The sequence below is a fragment of the Ambystoma mexicanum genome, chromosome 13 (assembly GCF_040938575.1).
Source record: "Ambystoma mexicanum isolate Mex_15411 chromosome 13, UKY_AmexF1_1, whole genome shotgun sequence".
Taxonomy (NCBI): domain Eukaryota; kingdom Metazoa; phylum Chordata; class Amphibia; order Caudata; family Ambystomatidae; genus Ambystoma; species Ambystoma mexicanum.
In genome coordinates, this window is record NC_090938.1 from 107,117,467 (window position 1) to 107,139,052 (window position 21,586).

Genomic DNA, 21,586 nt, shown 5'->3' on the forward strand with positions numbered 1-21,586 from the left:
TGACCAGTATTCTGAAAATTGTTCGACCATCTTGCTTTCCTTCCTCTCTCTACTGCTGGTTTCCTCTTTATTGATCTGTGTGACATTTTGACAGTATAGTTGATGCACTTTAATGAGATCTAATAATCGTTGTGGTACCACTTTAGAACTGTATATATTTACCATTGTTGATTTTTCCGAGCACACAGTGCGTTATCGTGATATTGTATATACCTTTGAATATTAATTATATAAAGACTGTGTTTTAACCGATACAGTGTGTGGACATTCCTTTGTGGGTGCTTGGGGACTACACTGTACTTAAGAACCAGCCTGCATCACCTCCTGAGAAGCTAGGCCTTGATTGCTCGACCACGATACCAATAATGGAGAATCTTGGCTGGGGTCCTCTGTGCCTGTCCGCTACCATACAAAGAGCGGAAGTAGAGACCCCCCCCCCACGGTGTCTTTACAATCCCATCTTAGGAATACTTCCTGCACTAAGAATTTTGCTGCAGATTTTGCATAATTCTTTACACAGGGCCCGCCTCAAGCCAATGCGAAAATGGACAGGCCACTATGACTATGTAGGAGGCACCTCTTTCTTGCATGCTAACATAATCGATATGCAAGTGCTAGAAGGGCCCTTCCAGCCGTGGTAACGTTCCCGCCAAATATTTAAAGTATGACCAGACAGAAAATGTTTGCAAACCATACAATTTCCCATGAACTCATTCACTTGCTCATTCACGTTTGGAACATACCATTCCTCACTCAGCTCTGCAGCTATGCTTTCTTTGGACGCATGGGTGGGGAAATGCAGCTGGTCTAAATCTAAGTTTAACAATTTCCTGGGCATTATAGGCTTGCCTGTGCTATTCTGCCACCAAATCAGGACTGTTGGTTACATTGAACATCCCATTTTATCCACAGTTCTTTTTCCACTTTTGGTACCTCTCCTTGTAATTCTATTATATATGTACTATGGGGATCATGTTAACATTTTCCTCCCTTCCTTCCTCCCCACTCTTCTTTCTTTCTGCTTTGATGAGTGGCCCCTTTTCCCCTTCTTTGCGGTTACTCTGAACTCCCCCTCCCTCTGGTAAATATGCTGCTGCTTGTGCCGCTCTGTTGGGCAGTTTGTTCCCCATCGATATCCTGTCTTGTTTTCCTGTGTGTGCAGCACATTTTATTATTACCACCTCTACTACAACATTTAGGGCCTCAATTCATTCTTTTAGTAGTTCTGCATGTTGTATAGGGGACCCCCTCACTTCTTTTGAATCAACACCTTTCCCACTAAGCCAGTCCTGAATGGATAGTTGATGTGACATAGGAAAGATGTTTGCTGCATGTCCTTCCATTATTTTTAATACTCTTATCCTTGCCACTAATTCTGTTGCCTGTGCTGAATAATGCAAAGGTAGTTGCTGCTGAGATACTGTTACATATTCCGTTTATGCAGCACACTATTGCTTCATGTTTGAAACCTCAAGGTGTCTCACCCGCTAGTCTCCAGGGATCTGTCATCCCGGAGGTCAGGACATGGCCATCGATTTTTGCATCCAGTTACTGGGGGTGGACCAGTGAGGGAGGATCACCTGGGTGAGGGGTCTTCGGGGAGAGTGGAAGTGGGACACTGGATGGACGAGACGCGGTATCCCCTTCATTATAACACCTTTACCCCAATCAACCAAGTAGGATACTAAGGAACTCAAAACTCTGACTCCTTTTCCAAACACTCTCTCCTGGACTGCTCACAGTGAGCGAAAACAGACGAACACCTGAGCCGTAAACTTTACATGTCCCAATACAATGGTCAGGTAGGGTCAGGAAATGACTGACCATTACACACATCTGACTTCCAACACACTTCCCCACACGGATAAAAGGCAGAGCGCACTCTGAGCAAGGCAAAGCACATGAGGAAGCAGCAGTTTCAAGGTGACAGTTTAATACAAGGAGAAAAATGGCAAAACTGAAGAGGACTGTAAGGAGGGAAGTGCCCTTGACCTTTTCAACGAAAGAATGTTACTTTCATGAACCTTTGAGAATAGGAAACGTAAGACCAGGAATCACCTGAAGAATCCTGCATTGTGTGTCGGAGGTACCCAAGGCTCTCCCGCATCGATGGTCAAGGCGGGGAGAATCGTTTTCTGCCATGGTACTGTCATTGGCTCCTACAACAAAGCAACACCAGTGAAGTCAGCCCGGCCAGTGAGTTGAGGAGACTGATACCAGACCGTCTGTGTTGAAGCCAAGGTTGCAAGCTGCAATATTGTATAGTGAAAACTGAAGACCACAGTGTTTGAAACATGTCAAGTGATGCAAACACAATTAAACATCATCGAGTGATTGAACTTTGAAGCCAAGGTATGATACCGTAGACAGAATGGTCTTGCACCACGTGGGTGCTCATTTTAAAGTCTGTTAGGTATCCAGGTGAAAGGTGGCCAATGCAGCACGTGATAAAGAATTGTGAAATCGAAGAGGTCCTGCAACGGGTAAAGCAAAACCCGGTGCACATTAGAAAGTCTTCGATAGTTGATGAAAAAGGATATGAAGTTGGTCCGAGCCCGGCAGAAGGAGATAATCTAAAGGCTTTTCGTTAACGCATGTTTAATTAGTCCGAGCACGGCGGAGGGAGACTAATGGAACATTGTGTTATAAGGGATCTGAGCCCGACTGATGGAGATCTACGATCTAAGCCCGACTGAGGGGGATCCGGTTTGAACCGTTAGTCACCTGAGAAAGAATATCCTATGAGAAATTGGATGCATTAATCATTTACGAGGATTGTTTTGAGAGGATCTGAGCCCTACTTGGGGATCAGAGGTGAATAGTGAATCGCCTAAAAAAAAATTGAGTACCTGTGAAAATCTGAAAGATGAAAAGAACGTATTGTTTGTCGCATCAGGCCCTCTGAATGAAGAGACTTTGAAATGCAAAGAGACTAGGACACAGAAGGCCCTGATGCTAACGATTAAACTGTATCCTCTGTTAGAGAAGCCACAGACTGCTAAGCTCAGTGTACGGCCTTGCCCCATGCTGAAAACGTGGGGAAGGGAGGCCTACTGCCCGAACATCCTGACATATCATTTTGTGAACACTTTTCTTTTTTTCGTAGCATTGCTTCCCACACTTTTTGTATTTAGTGGTTAGGACTGGCAATAGTTTTATTAGTATAGTCCCTTTTATTTTGACAAGACACCACTAGGACTGCGTTATTATTTGATGGTCGTAGCTTTCTCCCATCTATAGATTCGGGATTAGATAGGCATTTTTCCAACCCTTTTTTGAAGTTCAATAAACACTCTTGCGGTCACTTATGTCTGTTTTACTGTTGGTACCATGCCTTCCTTAATTGTGGTGTCAGCAGTTGGATGTGACTCAATTGAAACAAATTGGGGAAACCTAAATTTCCAGAAGCTTAAACATAGAGCCTCAGACTTCTCTTTTGCCACGAAAGAATCAATAGGCTTAGATATTTCGGCTACTATAGTTCATCTACTGACCTTGAGCTAAGGATGTCACGTAGAGATCTAATCTTGCAGATTCAGCAGAATCGTAATGCTAGGCAAGAAGCCCTCACTCATGACCATGTACATGTGTTTTGCTTTATAGTGGTTGTTTATGGAGATCCCGTACTTACGTTCTCTGGACCCTCGCAAAAGTAATCATTGGACTCAGATAGGCACAGAATTACACATAACACATCAGTGATAGTTATAAGAAAATGGGCCGTTGTAGGCCCTTTATTCCATCATAATATATAAACAAAAGGAATAAACACATAATTGGTTAAATGTAAACAAAAGGAAGAAAATACTTCACTGTTAGGATCGCCACAGGAGACACATTTATATCGTCCACGTCAATACTGCTTATTCCCACAGTAGGTAGGCAAAGCGATTGATCGTTCTAACAGGATCTCGAGCGGAGCCTCCACCCACCCGGGGTCCAACTTCTAGTCTGAATTCCAAGAGGAAAAACCCTTGTCTCTTATGGGGGCTACTTTCGATGTCCACCCCTCATGGGTTACCAGGCTGCCCTCTACTGAAGAGCAGACAATAAGCATGAGACATAAACATAAACATAGTGGAATATTCCGGTTAGAAGTGGAAAAAAAAACCCATCTTCCCTCCTTGTTGTCGTTTCCACTGCCCCTTATCACTGCACCTGCTCCGACTCCCTTTCTAGCTTGTCCTTAGGCGGACAATACAATAACTATTCTCCCCAGCTCTGTCATCTGACATAAATAGGTGACCTTGTCTCTGCAGCTGAAATACATGTTTGCTAGCTAAGCCCAGGAAAACGTAGGCTTTCATTACTGTTTTCTTGCAGTAAATGGAAGTGAATATCCAAGATGGGCGTGCATCGGCGCCATGTTTTTCTGGCTCATTTAGCTCACGCACTATAACGTGATCTCTCAATAATTAATAAAGTATTAGTCCATCCAGACCATATTGCTCTGCACCTAACTGGAAATGCAGTTTTTAACAGATGATCCAAAGGTTACAACAAATATAGGAAGCATTGCTGACCTAAGGCCTATGTTGACACAGGGACAATAGTTGGATGTAAATCCCTCACATTTTCTACTTTAAAAACTGTTACTGAATACTTGTTCATTTCTGTGTCATGCTACAGAAGTAGCAGATTGTATTCACAGCGAAAAGATAGATCTTGCTATCCTAACGGAAACTTGGCTACTGGAAGCTAATCTTCATGTCACACAAATGGCAACCCCTCTGGCTATAACATTCTGCATTCGGATCGCTTTGGCCAGAGGGGAGATGGTGTGGTATTTATGTGTAAGGAATGTTTTAATATTCTTGTATCCTTCACTCCAACATTAGACTCTTCTGAGGCTATGCCTGTGAAATAGGTATTTCATCCTATGACCACACTTATTATGCATATTCTTTATTGTCCTCCTATATCTATATCTACCCCTATTTTTGAGGACCAGTTATTGACTATTCTTGGATCTCATATTAAGCTTACCTCCCCGCTAATAGTCCTCAGAGACTTTAATCTATGTGCATTCAACTCTGCTGATCAAGTCGCCAGGACATTGCTGAACCTAAGTATTGGATTAAAACAACATGTAACAGCCCCTACGCATCAAGGTGGGAACATCATAGATTGGATATTAACAAGAAATCAAGTAATCTCCCTAATTATTTATTTGTAGCGCACACCATACCCGAAGGTATCAGGGTGCGAAAACAAGAATACTTTAAGCTTACATGTAACAAGGTTACATAGTCACAGAGCAAATCAACAGGTCTGTAAACAATACAAGTGAAATACAGATTCAGTTACAAGTATGTAACCACAGCTGAGGTGGGTCCGATCTAGGTTGCAGTCAAGTACTAAGAGTAGCCGGTCATGCTGGAGTTACAGATCGTTATCTTTAAGCCACTTGATGATGATAATTCGAAAATGTGGGTAAGAATGATCAGTCCTTAAGGTGGGTGGGAGAGAGTTCCACAGTTGGGCTGCTTTAACGGGGAAGCTGTTCCCTCCTATTGTAGTCATTTTGAAATGGGGAACTGCTACGCCATAAGTGTAAGCTGTTCTGGTGGGTCTGGAGGTGGCTCTTCTTTGGAATCTCTCTTTCAAGTAGCTAGATTGTTGAGGCATTTGAATGTAAGGGAAGCAGTTTTAAGTTTGATTTTATCAGTGGTTGAGAGACAGTTATATTGTCTTCTAATCGTTGATATGTGTTCTCTATTGGACATTCCTAGGGCTGCTCGAAGGCATTATTTTGCAACATTTGGATTTTTTTGGTGATGTATGTATTGGCTCCCAGGTAGAGAGCGTTGCAGTAATCCAATTTGGACAGCACACGTGCTCTTGCCAAGGTGGTGCAACTGGTAGTGGATAGATAAGGTTTCGCTGATCTAATCAGCTTACAAGTGTAGGCTGTGGAAGATGCCATAGCGTTCACTTGTTTTGCCAGTGTGAGGCTAGAGTTGAGGTAAAAACCTAGTGTTTTTACCTCCTTAGCAACTTTGATAGTATGTCCGTCTATAGTCCGTGCGTAGTTCTGGCTGAGTTTCTTGATGTTGGGTGTCGTTCCCAAGATGATGGGTTCCGTTTTGTCGTCATTCAGGCATAGACCATGAAGTGCCATCCATGCCTGGATGATGAGGTATATCCTATTCACAAAGACCAAATCCTGTTCATAATCCCCCGAAAGTGGGATGAGAATCTGGGTGTCATCCTCATAGTTAGTGTAGGTAACGCCCAGAAGGTCCAGATCATCCAACAGGGGCTTGGTAAAGATGTTATACATGGTAGGGGACACGCATGATCCCTGGGGTACACCACGTGTGATGGGAGCAGGGTCAGCAGCTGCTGTAGTGGAGAAGACCCTCATAGTTCTTCCGCTTAGAAAAGATTTGATCCATGCTATGGATTGGGGTGAGAAGTGCGCTGCTGATTCTAAGTGATTACATAGTACCTTGTGGTCCACCAGGTCAAACGCTGCTGAGAGATCCAGGAGAAGAAGTTAGGCAACTTTTCCCTGATCCCTAAGCTCGTCGACCTCGGCCTTAAGATCGATGAGTGCTGTTTCAGTGCCGTGCTGTGGTCTGAAACCTGATTGCTTGGTACCTAGGAGTTGGTGCAGCTCCAGATATTTCTGTATCTGTAGATAGGCCACTTTATCTAATATCTTTAGATACATACAAAAATGTATCTGGTCAGATCACTGCATTTTGCAGTTTGTTATTCAAGCCCTTACCCTTTCGAAGTACTCGCAAAGTTACACACGAGGCATTTAATTCTATTGTTACTCCCCAGTTAACTTCTCTTGATGAGAATATCTCCCTGGAGCACTTTAATGACAAGTTCTTTACAATCACCTATGTGACTTTTGAAAAACTGGCACAGTTGATCCTAACAATGTAGAAGAAAACACTGCTAAATCAATGGTTTTCCGCTCAAGTTATAGCAGCTAGGAAACCGTAATGTATGACACAGGAGGTGGAGGAAAGATCCCTCTGACAACACTTGTGTATAGGCGCGTTACAAATGCCATATCGTATCATAACCCATAACACGGCAGCCAAAAGCTATCAGATAACTATCCTTAAAGTCAAAAAGGAAAAGTTAGAGGAAAGGATCATGGGAGCTAAATCTAGCTCCGGAGAGTTGTTTGTAATTTTGAATGAACTGAAGGGTATCCTTATTGATACTGATGTGATCATTGATGACTCCTTGTCAGAGTCCCTTAGGCAAATACTCCTTGTTGACACGTCGTGAAGTAAATAATTCTTCCTATCAATGTGATTCTCAGGGGTACAAGAGGACAGACTGAGAAACTAATTGATCGGAAGATGTTGTAGAGTCGTTGGAATCGCAACTGCTTCACGAGAATGAGGACATCCAGGTTACTTTCAACCACTGCAGAGAAGTACAACTGATTACCAACCAATATGACCTCTCTATGAAAGTATTACAATATTCAAAAGACTAACCTGCAGAGAAACGGGCATTAACCAGATATATTCCATACAAGGTAATCCTCAAGACTGTTGAGTTCTGGAGACCATAAGAAAAAGAAAGGTAATCAGTAAAAGGTAACAAGAGATACAGAGAATGGCAAGGAAAATAAGGCTTCTTACCAGGGTTCTCTGGACATGGAGGTTTCAGGCGAGTAGTTGTCCTTGTCGTCTCTGAGGAGTCCACTCCAGTTCAATCAGTGTGAAGTCGCCAATCACCTGTCCCGACGGCACGAGGACGCCTATGGTGCCAAGGCAGTCTCTAGTCCAGCACCTCAGCCTATTCCCGCCGGCACGAGGACGCCTAAAAGTGCTCAGGAAGTCTCTAGTCCTGCACCCAACCTGTGCCCGCCGGCACGAGGACGCCTAAGAACAACACAGAGTGAAGTGGACAGGGGTACAAGAGAGATAGGGGGGGAAATGAGAAAGCAAGTACAAGTCCCAGAAAAAGGAGAACCAGAAGAAAATATCAAAAGGGAAGAGGTCTCCCAACCTCCGAGGTCCAAACTGCGGCCAAAACAAAATCACTGGACAAGAATATCCAAGAACGTAATCCAAGGTCAAAACACCAAAAATCCAAACATGAACAAATGCAGCTGTCAAAATATGATCAGAAGCAGCGACTGGAGGACGATGGAGAGTTAAGTACCATACTACCGGCAATAAGACGGTCACGTGACCCAGTGCGTGAAGAATCACGTGGGAGACGACGCGCCCACTGCCGTAATCTCCATGGTAACTTCCACACAAAGTGTCGGAAACAAGGTTTCCGACGAACGCGTCTGTACCGGGCAGATCGTGGACAAGACAACGCCGCCCCCTGTCTTTCATCAGATAACGACAACCGCTGCTGCCTACGAGAGGACAAGGTAACTGGAGGGGTGCCGCGAAACCGGGACCGTTTCCTGACAGTATCCTCCCCCAAAGAACCCCCATGCTCCCGAGAGGCCAAAAACTGGCAAACCAACAAAGGGGCATGTACATTACTCTCTGGTTCCCATGAACGTTCTTCCGGACCGTAACCCTTCCAATCCACCAAAAAATATCTGGTACCACGAGAAACCTTAGAATCAAGTATTGCGTTAACTTCATATTCCTCAACACCTTGAACAAATACCGGAGACGGTGGGGCAATTACCCTCGTATGGTCGACACAAGGTTTAATCATGGATACATGAAAAACTGGATGTATCTTCCAAGAACGCGGCAAGTCCAATCTGACAACCAACGGACTCAAGACTTCCTTGATAACATAGGGACCTACAAAACGTGGTAGTAGACACCGCCGCCCCGGAATGCGTAGATTTTTCGTGGAAAGCCAGACCCACGACCCTGGAACGTAATCGGGTGAAGGTGGGCGGTTACGATCAGCATATTTTTTGGCCTGCTCCTGAGCTTGTACTAGGTGTTCCAAAACACTAGCATGGACCACAGACAGATACTTGATACAAGATTGCACAGCCGGGGAATCCGCAGGAAGTTTCCAGTCAAGAGGTAGAGTGCGTGGGTGCTGCCCATATAAGGCAAAAAAGGGTGACGTTCCTGTAGATGAATGGCTGGAATTGTTATATGCGAATTCCGCCATGGGAAGAACTGTTAACCAAGATTCTTGATGTTGGAGGATGAGACACCTGAGGTACTGTTCCATAGTAGCGTTAACACGCTCAGTTTGACCATCCGTTTGCGGATGGAAGGCTGTGGAACAACGATCATCCACCCCCAACGAGAACATGAGATGCCTCCAAAAACGTGACGTAAACTGGGACCCCCTGTCAGAAACCACGATCTCAGGTAGCCCAAAAAATCGAAAAACGTGTCGCAAAAACAACTCTGCAAGCTTAAAAGCGGAAGGCAGACCTTGGCAAGGGACAAACAAGGACATTTTTGAAAAACTGTCCACAACCACCCACACGGTATCATAGCCATCGATCAAAGGTAACTCCACTACAAAATCCATAGTAATCATCGCCCATGGTTTCACCGGTACTGGCAATGGCTGTAGTAACCCCATAGGTTTCGCAGAATGGGATTTACATTGGGCACAAATAGCGCAGGTTGATATATATTGCGAGACATCTCGCCGCATAGAAGGCCACCAGCACCAACGTTTGAGGAGTTCAAGAGTTTTCTGTGAACCGGGATGAGCTGCAATAGCAGCGTCATGACACAAGGCAATAGCCGCACAGTGAGTGTCATGATCAGGCATATAAACGCGACCCTGGACATAAGGCAGACCATGCACAACATCCATGTTGTATTCTGCCAATTCCGCTGGTTCTTTATCAACCCAGGTTTGGAGCTTCGTCTTCAAAGTGGGCTGTAACACACATCCACACACCACTTGTGTTGGTAACATCAACGACCCATCCTGTAGACGTGAAACAGAACCCCCAAAACTTCTGGATAAGGTGTCGGATTTGGAATGTAGAACCCCTGGACGATAAGTCAAGGTAAAGTTGTACATAGAAAAAAATTCATGCCAGCGGGCATGCCTGGCAGTAGTACAAGTCAGAGATTGCAAGGCCAACAGGTTTCTGTGGTCGGTATATACTTGAACCGGTATTTCAGTACCAAGAAGATGATGTCGCCAGACCGTAAATGCGTCTCTAAATTGCCAATAATTCACGTTCGGTGATGGTATAGTTTTGCTCATAAGGTGTTAACTTTCGTGAATGATAGGCGACTGGATGTAGATCGCCAGTATCAGAGCAAGGCTGGGATAGAACTGCTCCTACAGCAACATCAGAGGCATCTGCTTCGATGTAGAAAGGTTGCTTGACGTTAGGATGCAACAAAACAGGTGCAGAGGTAAAAGCTGCTTTCAAAGACTCAAATGCTCGTTGAGCGTTATCGTTCCATAAATAAGGCTTCTTGTTACTAGTCAGTTCGGTGAGAGGTGCGGATATAGAAGAGAACTGCCTGATGAAACGCCGGTAAAAGTTAGAGAAGCCCAAAAACGACTGTAACTCCTTCCTGGTAGAAGGTGTAGGCCAGTCCAGAACAGCTTTGACCTTACTTCTACACATCTGCACTCCTTTATTGGTGATGTCATATCCAAGGAACTCGACATGAGTCACATGAAAAACGCACTTTTCTAATTTGACAAAAAGAGGATGATCACGCAAGCGTTGTAACACTTCCGAAACGTGCTGCACATGCAATTCCATGGATGGGGAGTAAATGAGTATGTCGTCAAGGTAAACGATAACGAACCTGTCGATCACGTCACGAAGAACATCGTTGATGAAATTCTGAAAAGTAGCCGGGGCATTACAAAGCCCGAATGGCATTACCAGATACTCAAACAAGCCATATCTGGTCTTGAAGGCTGTTTTCCATTCATCGCCACGACGAATCCTCACTAAGTTGTAAGCTCCCCTAAGGTCTAATTTAGTAAAGAACTCTGAAGACCCCAACTGATCTAGTAAGACAGATATCAAGGGAATAGGGTACTGATTTCGTATACTGCTTGCATTTAGCTCTCGGTAATCTATACAAGGTCTTAATTCACCTCCTTCTTAGGCACAAAGAACAACGGAGAAGCAAATGGAGAGTGAGAAGGTCGTATAAAACCTAACTCAAGAGCCTTATCCAAATACTCTTTGAGGACGGCATCCTCCTTTTGGGTAAGAGAATATATTCGTCCCGATGGTACCTTAGCATCTGGTTTGAGATCAATCGGACAATCGTATGGCCGATGAGGTGGCAATATCTCAGCTTTACCCTTATCGAAAAACATCCATGTATAATGTGTATTCGACAGGCAGGACAGTGTTAACAACTGCTCCAATAGTGACTACAGAATCCAATAAAGCCCGACTAGGAGCTGCAAATATAGACCCTGCCGTGTTACAAACCTGAAGACACTGCTGGGAGCTAAAGGCAATAGCCCCAGTCTCCCAGTTAATTACCGGATTGTGGAGCTTGAGCCAAGGTAAACCCAAAATCAGTTTATATTGGGGTGCCATAATGACGTCAAACATGATAGTTTCCGAATGCTCGACACCAATGGTTAACTGCAAAGGTATGGTATGTTCAGTAACTAGTCCAGATAGAAGAGTAGAACCATCGACTGCATTCACCACCTCTGGAATTTTCTTTGGCAGAAGAGGTATACCCCACGTCCGAACATATTGAATATCAATATAATTTCCAGTAGCCCCTGAGTCTAAGACCGCTTCAGAACTCCATGGTGCGGCCTGATTATAGCTCAGAGAAATGCCAACATAAAAGGGCATAGATAAACAGGAACCCTGCATAGAACAGCTCGGCGTAGGGGTTCCTTCTACTGCCGGGCTTTCGCTTTTCCCGACTTGCGGGGTTTTTTAGGGCAAGCACGAAGTAAATGGTTAGCAGAACCACAGTAAAAGCACAAATTATTTTGTCTGCGATTTTATCTTTCATCCGTTGATAGCGGGCCCCTAACTGCACCAATTTGCATGGGTTCATCAACGCCAGTAACAGGAACCGGGGAACCAGCAGGGTTAACCGGGGTTACTCTCCTTTCCCCTTTTCTTTCTGCCCGTCGGGCGTCAATCTGGAGTACTAAATCTAAGAAGTCAGGAAAAGATGTAGGAACCACCGGAACCGTGGCTATAGTATCCTTCAACGAGTCAGATAACCCCTTATAGAACAAGGCTGCCTTCTTTTCTTCTGGCCACCCGGTTTCAGCAGACAACTGATTAAATTTAGCCAAGTAAGATAATAAAGGAGCATCTCCCTGGCGGAGATTTAGCAACTCCAAATCAGTGGCCTGAGTCTTATAACGAGTATCAAACACCCGCGTCATAGCATTAATCAATGCATCGCAGTCGAACAATAGCGGGCTGCCCTGTTCCAACAAAGGGTTCGCCCAAACTGCGGCCATGCCTCCAAGATTCGATAACACAAAGGCTGCTTTCGTAGTTGCATCAGGAAACGAGGTAGGCCGACACAAAAAATGTAACCTACATTGGTTAATGAAGGTCCGAAACGTTTTAGGATCTCCGGTAAATCTTTCGGGAGGAGCAAGCGGAAACTGGGCGGCCATATAAACAGGCGCAGAACCTGGTCTAGCTGAAGACCCTGCCTGACCTGAAGTACTCGCGGAAGCCAAAGACGGTGAACCTATAGCCACTTCCCTGATCCCAGCCTGCATTTCATCAATGCGTCGGTGGGTGTCAGCATGGGCCGCCGTCATATCAGCACGTAGGTCGGCCACCAATTGCACTAAGACGGCCAACGGGTCATTAACAGTATCCATAAGGAAGGCTTCTGATTCTGTCAGAGTCCCTTAGGCAAATACTCCTTGTTGACACGTCGTGAAGTAAATAATTCTTCCTATCAATGTGATTCTCAGGGGTAAAAGAGGACAGACTGAGAAACTAATTGATCGGAAGATGTTGTAGAGTCGTTGGAATCTCAACTGCTTCACGAGAATGAGGACATCCAGGTTACTTTCAACCACTGCAGAGAAGTACAACTGATTACCAACCAATATGACCTCTCTATGAAAGTATTACAATATTCAAAAGACTAACCTGCAGAGAAACGGGCATTAACCAGATATATTCCATACAAGGTAATCCTCAAGACTGTTGAGTTCTGGAGACCATAAGAAAAGAAAGGTAATCAGTAAAAGGTAACAAGAGATACAGAGAATGGCAAGGGAAATAAGGCTTCTTACCAGGGTCCTCTGGACATGGAGGTTTCAGGCGAGTAGTTGTCCTTGTCGTCTCTGAGGAGTCCACTCCAGTTCAATCAGTGTGAAGTCGCCAAACACCTGTCCCGACGGCACGAGGACGCCTATGGTGCCAAGGCAGTCTCTAGTCCAGCACCTCAGCCTATTCCCGCCGGCACGAGGACGCCTAAAAGTGCTCAGGAAGTCTCTAGTCCTGCACCCAACCTGTGACCGCCGGCACGAGGACGCCTAAGAACAACACAGAGTGAAGTGGACAGGGGTACAAGAGAGATAGGGGGGGAAATGAGAAAGCAAGTACAAGTCCCAGAAAAAGGAGAACCAGAAGAAAATATCAAAAGGGAAGAGGTCTCCCAACCTCCGAGGTCCAAACTGCGGCCAAAACAAAATCACTGGGCAAGAATATCCAAGAACGTAATCCAAGGTCAAAACACCAAAAATCCAAACATGAACAAATGCAGCTGTCAAAATACGATCAGAAGCAGCGACTGGAGGACGATGGAGAGTTAAGTACCATACTACCGGCAATAAGACGGTCACGTGACCCAGTGCGTGAAGAATCACGTGGGAGACGACGCGCCCACTGCCGTAATCTCCATGGTAACTTCCACACAAAGCGTCGGAAACACGGTTTCCGACGAACGCGTCTGTACCGGGCAGATCGTGGACAAGACAACGCCGCCCCCTGTCTTTCATCAGATAACGACAACCGCTGCTGCCTACGAGAGGACAAGGTAACTGGAGGGGTGCCGCGAAACCGGGACCGTTTCCTGACACTCCTGGTGGCACAAAATCCATGATGGGTTTACTCAGAAAATCAACCAACACCAGGTGAGTATCTCCAATGGTACCAATAAGATGCAAGGTCCCAATTTTAATCTTAGGGGCCGTAATATGGAGTCTGATACCTTTGCAGGCACCTTTTGTTTTTCATTCAGTTTCAGAGGGTGAAGTCCTAGAAATAGTCTTCAAAAGGAAACCTACTTCCTGCATGGGAGTTGTTTTTCTTGCCGCTTACTTTAAAGAATATTTGTCAACCATTGTCCTCTCGGGTTACAACATTTATTAATTGGTTCTTCCTGGAAGGATCCGTCCCAGAGTGTATTAAAGAGGCATAGATCTTGCCATTGTTAAAAAAGGACAATTTAAATGTGACTGATCCTGCCAACTATAGGTCCATAACAAAAGTTCCATATTTGCTGAAAGTTATAGACAAGGTTGCTTGCATTCAATATGAGACATTTGTTGAACAGAAGGGAATCTTGGCCAAGGGACAATCGGGTTTTTGTAATAACATGGGCCTGAAACTACGCTCCTGGACGTGAAATCGTGCATGGCATATATTATAGACACAGGTGGAATAACAATGCTACTATTGCTTGACCTGTCCATTGCCTTTGATTTGGTGCATCATGAGATGCTGGTGGACAACCTGTTCAATGTAGGTAGCTGTTCAGGGATAGCTGCAAAATAGGTTAAATCCTTTCTTGGAACAAGGAAGGCAAGAGTAGCAAAAGAGAACTATTCTTCATAGCAAGTTCAACTTAACTGACGTTCTGCAAGGTTCTTGCTTGTCACCGTTGCTGTATAATGTCTATGCTAGACCTCTGTTTGATCTCCTTGATGGCCTGGGTGTAAAATTCACAAATTATGCGGATGACACCAAGATCATCTTGGAGTTACATGGATCCTGTGATAAAGATCTAGTCAAAGAGAGGTTTTAGGTGCCAGTAAAGCATGGATGAGAATGAACTTCCTTGCTTTGAATGTCAAAAAAACTGAAATATTGATTCTTAGCACAGATGCTAAATTGAAAACAACCTGACACACAATATGAGGCTTTTGTGATTGAAGGCTCCACAATACAGGTCTTGGGTCATGTAAAATCCTTGGCAATCTTCTTTGATCCCATACTTACTTTTGATCCCATAGTTATCTTCAAAAAAACATGTCTGTCTCCTATTTGAGCTCTAGCTGTGCTTACATTACTCTGCTTCTCTAGCAGATACGTCCATATTTCTTGGAGAAAAATTGAGCATTAATTGCAACTGCCACAATAAATTCAAGTTTGGATTATTGCAATAGCCTTCTGGTGGGAACAACACAAGCAAATGTAAAAAAGCTCCAAGTTATTCAGAATGGGGCTGTTCAGGCAGTGTGCGGAATGAAGCCTAGAGAGCATGTCACTAATTGGTTCCATGTCCTCCAAATAATTTAGTTTAAAGCCTCAAGTTTGATCTATAAATGTCTGGCTGGTGATGCACCTTCCTACCTTAGCTCAAGGATTAGGAGAACACCATTTAGGCGAACACTGCGATCAAACAAGGAGGACCTCTTGTCACAAGTCTCTCCCCTTCTCACCTGTTTTTCTTTACTTGCGACCTTCTTGGAAGTGACTTCCTTCTTTCGCACGGTCCAGGATTTATACAGGCCTGTGTGCGAGTCTTCGGATTCCAACGTGAGGTTTGCAATGTCCTGTGCTGGGTAACTTTCAAACATCCAGGATCGGGAACCAGGAAGGGAACAATGTCCTGACTCAGAGGTATGGGAGTATGGTACGACCGAGTACAGAAAGGATCCAGGAAGGAAGCGCGGAAGTAGGAGTGTAAGGAAAGGGAACAAACTGGAAAATATAATCAGGGAATTGGGAACAAGGACTAGAAAGGAAGCGCCGAGCGGACTGCGGCAACACACGTCTGACTACTCCAAGCACTAGCGCTGAGACGCGCAGAGCCACGGGGGCGTGGCTTTTTAGTAGGAAGTTGCACGTAACCCGCAAAGGCTGGTAAGCAGTGTTTCGAAAGAGACGGCCATGTTGGAAAGAACACAGAGTTCAGACCTCGGTGCATCATGGACCACGAAGTCCAGAATGGACGTAATCAGCGGTTCATGACAGTATGCCTCCTCCGAAGCCCCGCACCTCTGGGTTTGCCTGGGTGGATAGATCTTTGTATCAATTGGGGGGCATTCATGTTTGAGACAGGTTCCCAGGTTCGCTCACTGGCAGTATATCCTTTCCATTGGACCAAATACTGGAGTTGGCCTCTTCTGTACCTGGAGTCACATATCCTGGAAAGCTCGAATTCGAGTTGGTTATTGACAATTACTGGATTTGGTCTTGGAGCAGTTCGAGTGGATTGTACAAATGGTTTTAACAGGGAAGTGTGGAAGACTGGATGGATCCTTTTCCACGACTCTGGAAGTCGCAGTCGATGGGCCACTGGATTAACACTTTCCTTTATGGAGAAAGGTCCATAATACCTGGGAGCCAACTTATTTGGTCGTAGATGTCGAGGAAGGAGTTTCGAAGACAACCAAACCTTATCTCCTACTGCATAGGAAGGACTAGGCCTTCTCTTAGTGTCTGCATAGTGTTTAACAACTTTTTGGGCCTTTTTCAGGTGTTCTTTGGCTTCCTTGTGCACATTGGAACACTGATCAATCTAGGAATCGACTGCAGGAACTGGGGTAGGATGTGGAAGAACAGAGGGTAGTACTGAAGGGTGAAATCCTTGGCTGCAAAAGAACAGACTGATCTTGATAGCTGAATGATCCGAATTGTTGTAGGCGAATTCGGCCACAGGAATCAAGAGTGACCAATCATCCTGTACCTTGGTGGCGAAGCAACGAAGGTACTGTTCCAAGGTCTGGTTGACTTGTTCAGTTGCTCCATTGGTCTGTGGATGATACCCCAAGGACAATGCACGCTGGATCCCCAATATCGGACATAGTTGTTTCCAAAACTGGGATATATACTGGGGCCCTCTGTCGGAAATTATCTTGGAAGGTAGTCCATGGAGTCTGAATATGTGTTCCAGAAAAATCCCAGCCAATTCAGAAGATGGTAGCTTGTACAAAGGTGTAAAATGAGCCATGTGTGTAAACAAATCGATGGTAACCATTATGGTCATGTATCCTCTGGATGGGGGTAATTCCACGATAAAATCTGTGGCGATGATTTCCCAAGGTCTTGTTGGTATCGCTGGTTTGTGTAGGAGACCTGCTGGTCTTCTGTTTTCATCTTTATTCTGATTGGACATAAGTTCGTACGTCGTCTTTCATCCTTGGCCACCAGAACTGTCTCTGTATAAGACGTAGGGTGTTGGTGATTCCACAGTGTCCGGAATGGAGGGTATCATGGCATAGATTCGTGATCTTATGTCTCAGCTCTTGTGTGGGAATAGCCAGCCGTGTTTCCTTGAATAGAAATCCGTCCTTCATCTTGAGATTCCTTAAATTGCTTCCTTTAAACTCCTTCCAAAGTCGGAAGACGGTGTCTTGGCTCGAATATCCTCCAGTAGTGTAATGGCTTGAGCAACGAACACTGTTGGGAAACATCTTGGAAAAAGGCTGGTCCTTGAGGGGCTCATAATCGGGATGCCTGGACAGGGCATCAGCTATGAGGTTATGTGCTCCAGGAAAATGGTGGATTTGGAATTGATATTGGGCAAAAAAGAAGTTGTAAGTTCCGATGGTCCGTATGGACTTGTACTGGGTGTTTGGCTCCCAGAAGGAGATGACGCCAGTCAGTGAAGGATTGTCGGATGGCTAGCAACTCCTTCTCCAGGACGGAATAATGAGTTTCACTGGGAGTCAAAGTATGGGAGAGATGGGCAATGGGATGTTCCATCTTGTCATCAAGTTCTTGTTTCAATACTACTCCGATGGCGTAGTCAGATGTTTCAACTAGGAAGGGTCGGTCTGTATCAGGTTGAGCTAGGATAGGGGCTCGAGTGAACTCCGATTTCAATCGTTGAAATGCATGACTGCTGAGCTGAGGACCTCTGAAATGGAGTGTCTTTCTTTAAAAGTGTGACAATAGGTTGTACAGTGTCGGAAAACGTGGGTATGTTCCTGTAAAAGTTAGCTAGCCCCAGGAAGGATTGAATGTGTTTCACAGTGGTAGGAACAGGCCAGGACAGGATGGAATCAACCTTGGAAGAATCCATTCCGATGCCTTTTGGGCTAAGAACAAATCCGAGGTAGTGAACGGTTGATGCATGGAAAAGACATTTTTCAGGTTTGGCCAGGAGCTTATGTTCACGTAAACGCTGTAGAACTGTCTTGCCGTGTTCTGGGTGTTTCCGAAGTTCCTTGGAGTAAATCAATATGTCGTCTAGGTACACAATGACGAAAAGGAACAACATGTCAGGAAAAAACCCGATCCATGAAACGTTGGAATGCAGCGGGGGCATTAGCAAGTCCAAAGGGCATCACCAGATACAAAGTGGCCAAAGGGAGTTCTGAAGGCTGTTTTCCACTCATCGCCTTCTTTTATACGAATGAGATGGTAGGCACCCCTGAGATCGAGTTTAGTGAAGATGACTGCACCCCTCACTCCCTCCAGGATGTCCGAAATAAGAGGTAATGGGTAACGGTCCTTGAGGGTGCATTGATTGAGGCCACGGTAATCCAAACATGGTCTAAGCTCCTTGGAATCTTTCTTAGCAACGAAGGAGAGAGGCTCCCGCTGTGGACTTGAATAGTCGGATAGTTCCGTTTGTTAGGTTGGTGTCCAGATATTCTCAGAGGGCCCTCTTTACTGGCTCGGATAGAATGAACATTCTTCCAAAGGGAATCACGTTGAAGGTTCAGTATCAATGGCACAATCTTCAGGCCTGTGAGGTGGGAGAGATTGAACAATGGCCGTTGAAAACACATCTGAGTATGTTTGGTAAGCCTGGGGAATCTGGACGATGTTGGAGACTGTTACCGAGGATTGCCGGGGTTCCTGGAGATTTTCTGAGGGGGTTGTCAAGGTGGTAAGAGATAAACAATGGGACATGCAGTGTGCTGATCCAAGAAACAAGGAGCCTGCTGCCCAATTGATGTATGGATTGTGTTTCTGTAGCCAATGCATGCCTAAAACCATGGGATAGTGGGCAGATTTTATGATGTCAAATCTAATCATTTTCTTGATGGTTGTTTATCGAAAGCAGAATCTCCTTGGTTTGATGAGTTATGGGTCCCGAAGACAAGGGTCTGCCATCGATGGCTTCGACAGGTTGCATTACCTCTTTTGTTTCTCGGGGAATGTGATGGCTGAGTGCCCAATCAGGATCTATGAAAATGCCCATGGCTCCGCAATCCACTAAGGCCTGGATGGGGTAGGATTCTTTTATGGAAGGTGACAAAAATGTCTGTAAAATCATGAGATTGTTCTGTCCTGGGGAGTTCAAGGAAGGAATTGATGAGGAGCAAACCTCTTTCTCCCGAAACTGTGCTTCATTTAGGATCGGGAGCTGGCGTTTCCCGAACGCCGAGGCGGCGCGATAGGACACTCTCTTACAAGGTGTTTATCAGAGGCACAATACATGCACAGCCCTGTATTGATCAGACGGATCCTTTCTTGGGGGTGTGGGGGATGGAAGGGGAATTGCTCCTCGGAAGGCACCTAGTTGCATGGGTTCTGGATCTGAGCCCTGTGATGCAACGGCTTCTTTCTTGTAGGGGTGGTTTGTGACTGCCTTTGGGGATGTTGGTTTAGACTTCCTTTTCTCTGCCTTTCTTTCCTGGATCCGGAAATCAATCTGTAGGGAGAGGTCCATGAGAGCTTAGAAAGAGCTTGGGCGAGCCACCCTAGCTAATTCGTCCTTTATCTCATCATTCAGACCTCTTTGAAAGAGGGTGAAGCTGGCTTCTTGGGACCAATCGGCCTCTTTTGCTAGTTGTTTAAGCGAGTCACATATGTGAGCATATCCTGGGACCCTTGTTGGAATTCAAGCAGTCTTTCTTGTGCACTATACACAAGTTCTGGGCGATCAAACATGGCCTTAAGGGCGTCCACAAACCCATCGTAATCATCCAGGAGTGCATCACCCGCATTGACTAAGGGGGTTGCCCAGGTTAATGCATTGCCCGTGAGATGTGATATCATAAATCCCACCTTAGCTCTTGGGGTGGAACAGTAGTACGGTTTGAAGGTAAAATGTACCAAACAAGAATCGAGGAAGGAACGGAAGGTTTTTGATGAGCCATCGTATTTGTCCACTACTCCTCCCAAGACACTTTCTTTGGCTGCAGAGTCACGAGAAAACTAACTGCTTTAATGCCACATTCTCTGCCTTAAGGTTCTGGACTTCAGTGGTTAATTCCTGCATGCCTCGCATGAAGTCTTGAACTGCGGCTTCCAAATCTGCCTTTGTATCAGGTTTGAGGCGTCTCAATCTGTCACAAGTCTCTCCCCTTCTCACCTGTTTTTCTTTACTTGTGACCTTCTTGGAAGTGACTTCTTTCTTTCGCACTGTGCAGGATTTATACAGGCCCGTGTGCGAGTCTTTGGATTCCAGCGTGAGGTTTGCAATGTCCTGTGCTGGGTAACTTTCAAACATCCAGGATCGGGAACCAGGAAGGAAACAATGTCCTGACTCGGAGGTACGGGAGTATTGTAGGACCGCGTACAGAAAGGATCCAGCAAGGAAGCACGGAAGTTGGAGGGTAAGGAAAGGGAACGAACAGGAAAATATAATCAGGGAATTGGGAACAAGGACTAGAAAGGAAGCGCTGAGCGGACTCCGGCAACACACGTCTGACTACTCAAGCAGTAGCGTTGAGCCACGGGGCATGGCTGTTTAGTAGGAAGTTGCACGTAACGTGCAAAGGCTGGTAAGGAGTGTTTCGAAAGACGTCCATATTGGAAGGAACACAGAGTTCAGACCTTGGTGCATCATGGACCACGAAGTCCAGAATGGACGTAATCGGCGGTTCATGACACCTCTTGGTGAAGCCACGCTATTTGCTAAAAAGGTTTGGAGGGTCCAACTTCAAGGCATGGGTACCCAGTATCTGGAACGCACTCCCACAGTCACTTAGACAGCTCCCTTTAGTTGCACAGTTTAAAAACGATGGCTTGTAGACCTATCTGTTTGATAGGGGAAATGACTGAGAATGCTGTGGTGAATTACATTATCATGCCTCACTCTATTGTTAATTGTTGTAATGTCCTGTGAGTGCCCTGAGGCCTACGGGCGTGTTGGCGCAATACAAAAAACCAATAGAATAGATATCTGTAGCAGCAGAGAAGTTACTATCCCTCCAGGGAAAAGCGGAATGATTCCCACAGATTAGTTTTGATACCCCCTCCTGGGTGTTATATAAGATTGGCCCCAAAATCTGGCCTGGCCTAGAAGTTGGGTCTAAACGTTCTAGCAGGCATCAAAGATCCCGACTTCAGGGGAGTCATAAAGGTTCTCTTACAGGACCAGGTTGAAATTCTATTTGAAGTCCATTTTTGGGGACAACATTGCACAAGGAATTTTTAAAGAGCTTTATTTCCTAGTTTTAGAGAGAGTGAACCAGAAGATGCTGAGAGAGGTACCTTAAGCTTTGGGGAAGGTGATGGACCATCTACCACTGAAGAGAAAAGGGAAGAAGAACTTACCATCTTTCCTGACATAGCCTTCGCCCAGTGAAATGA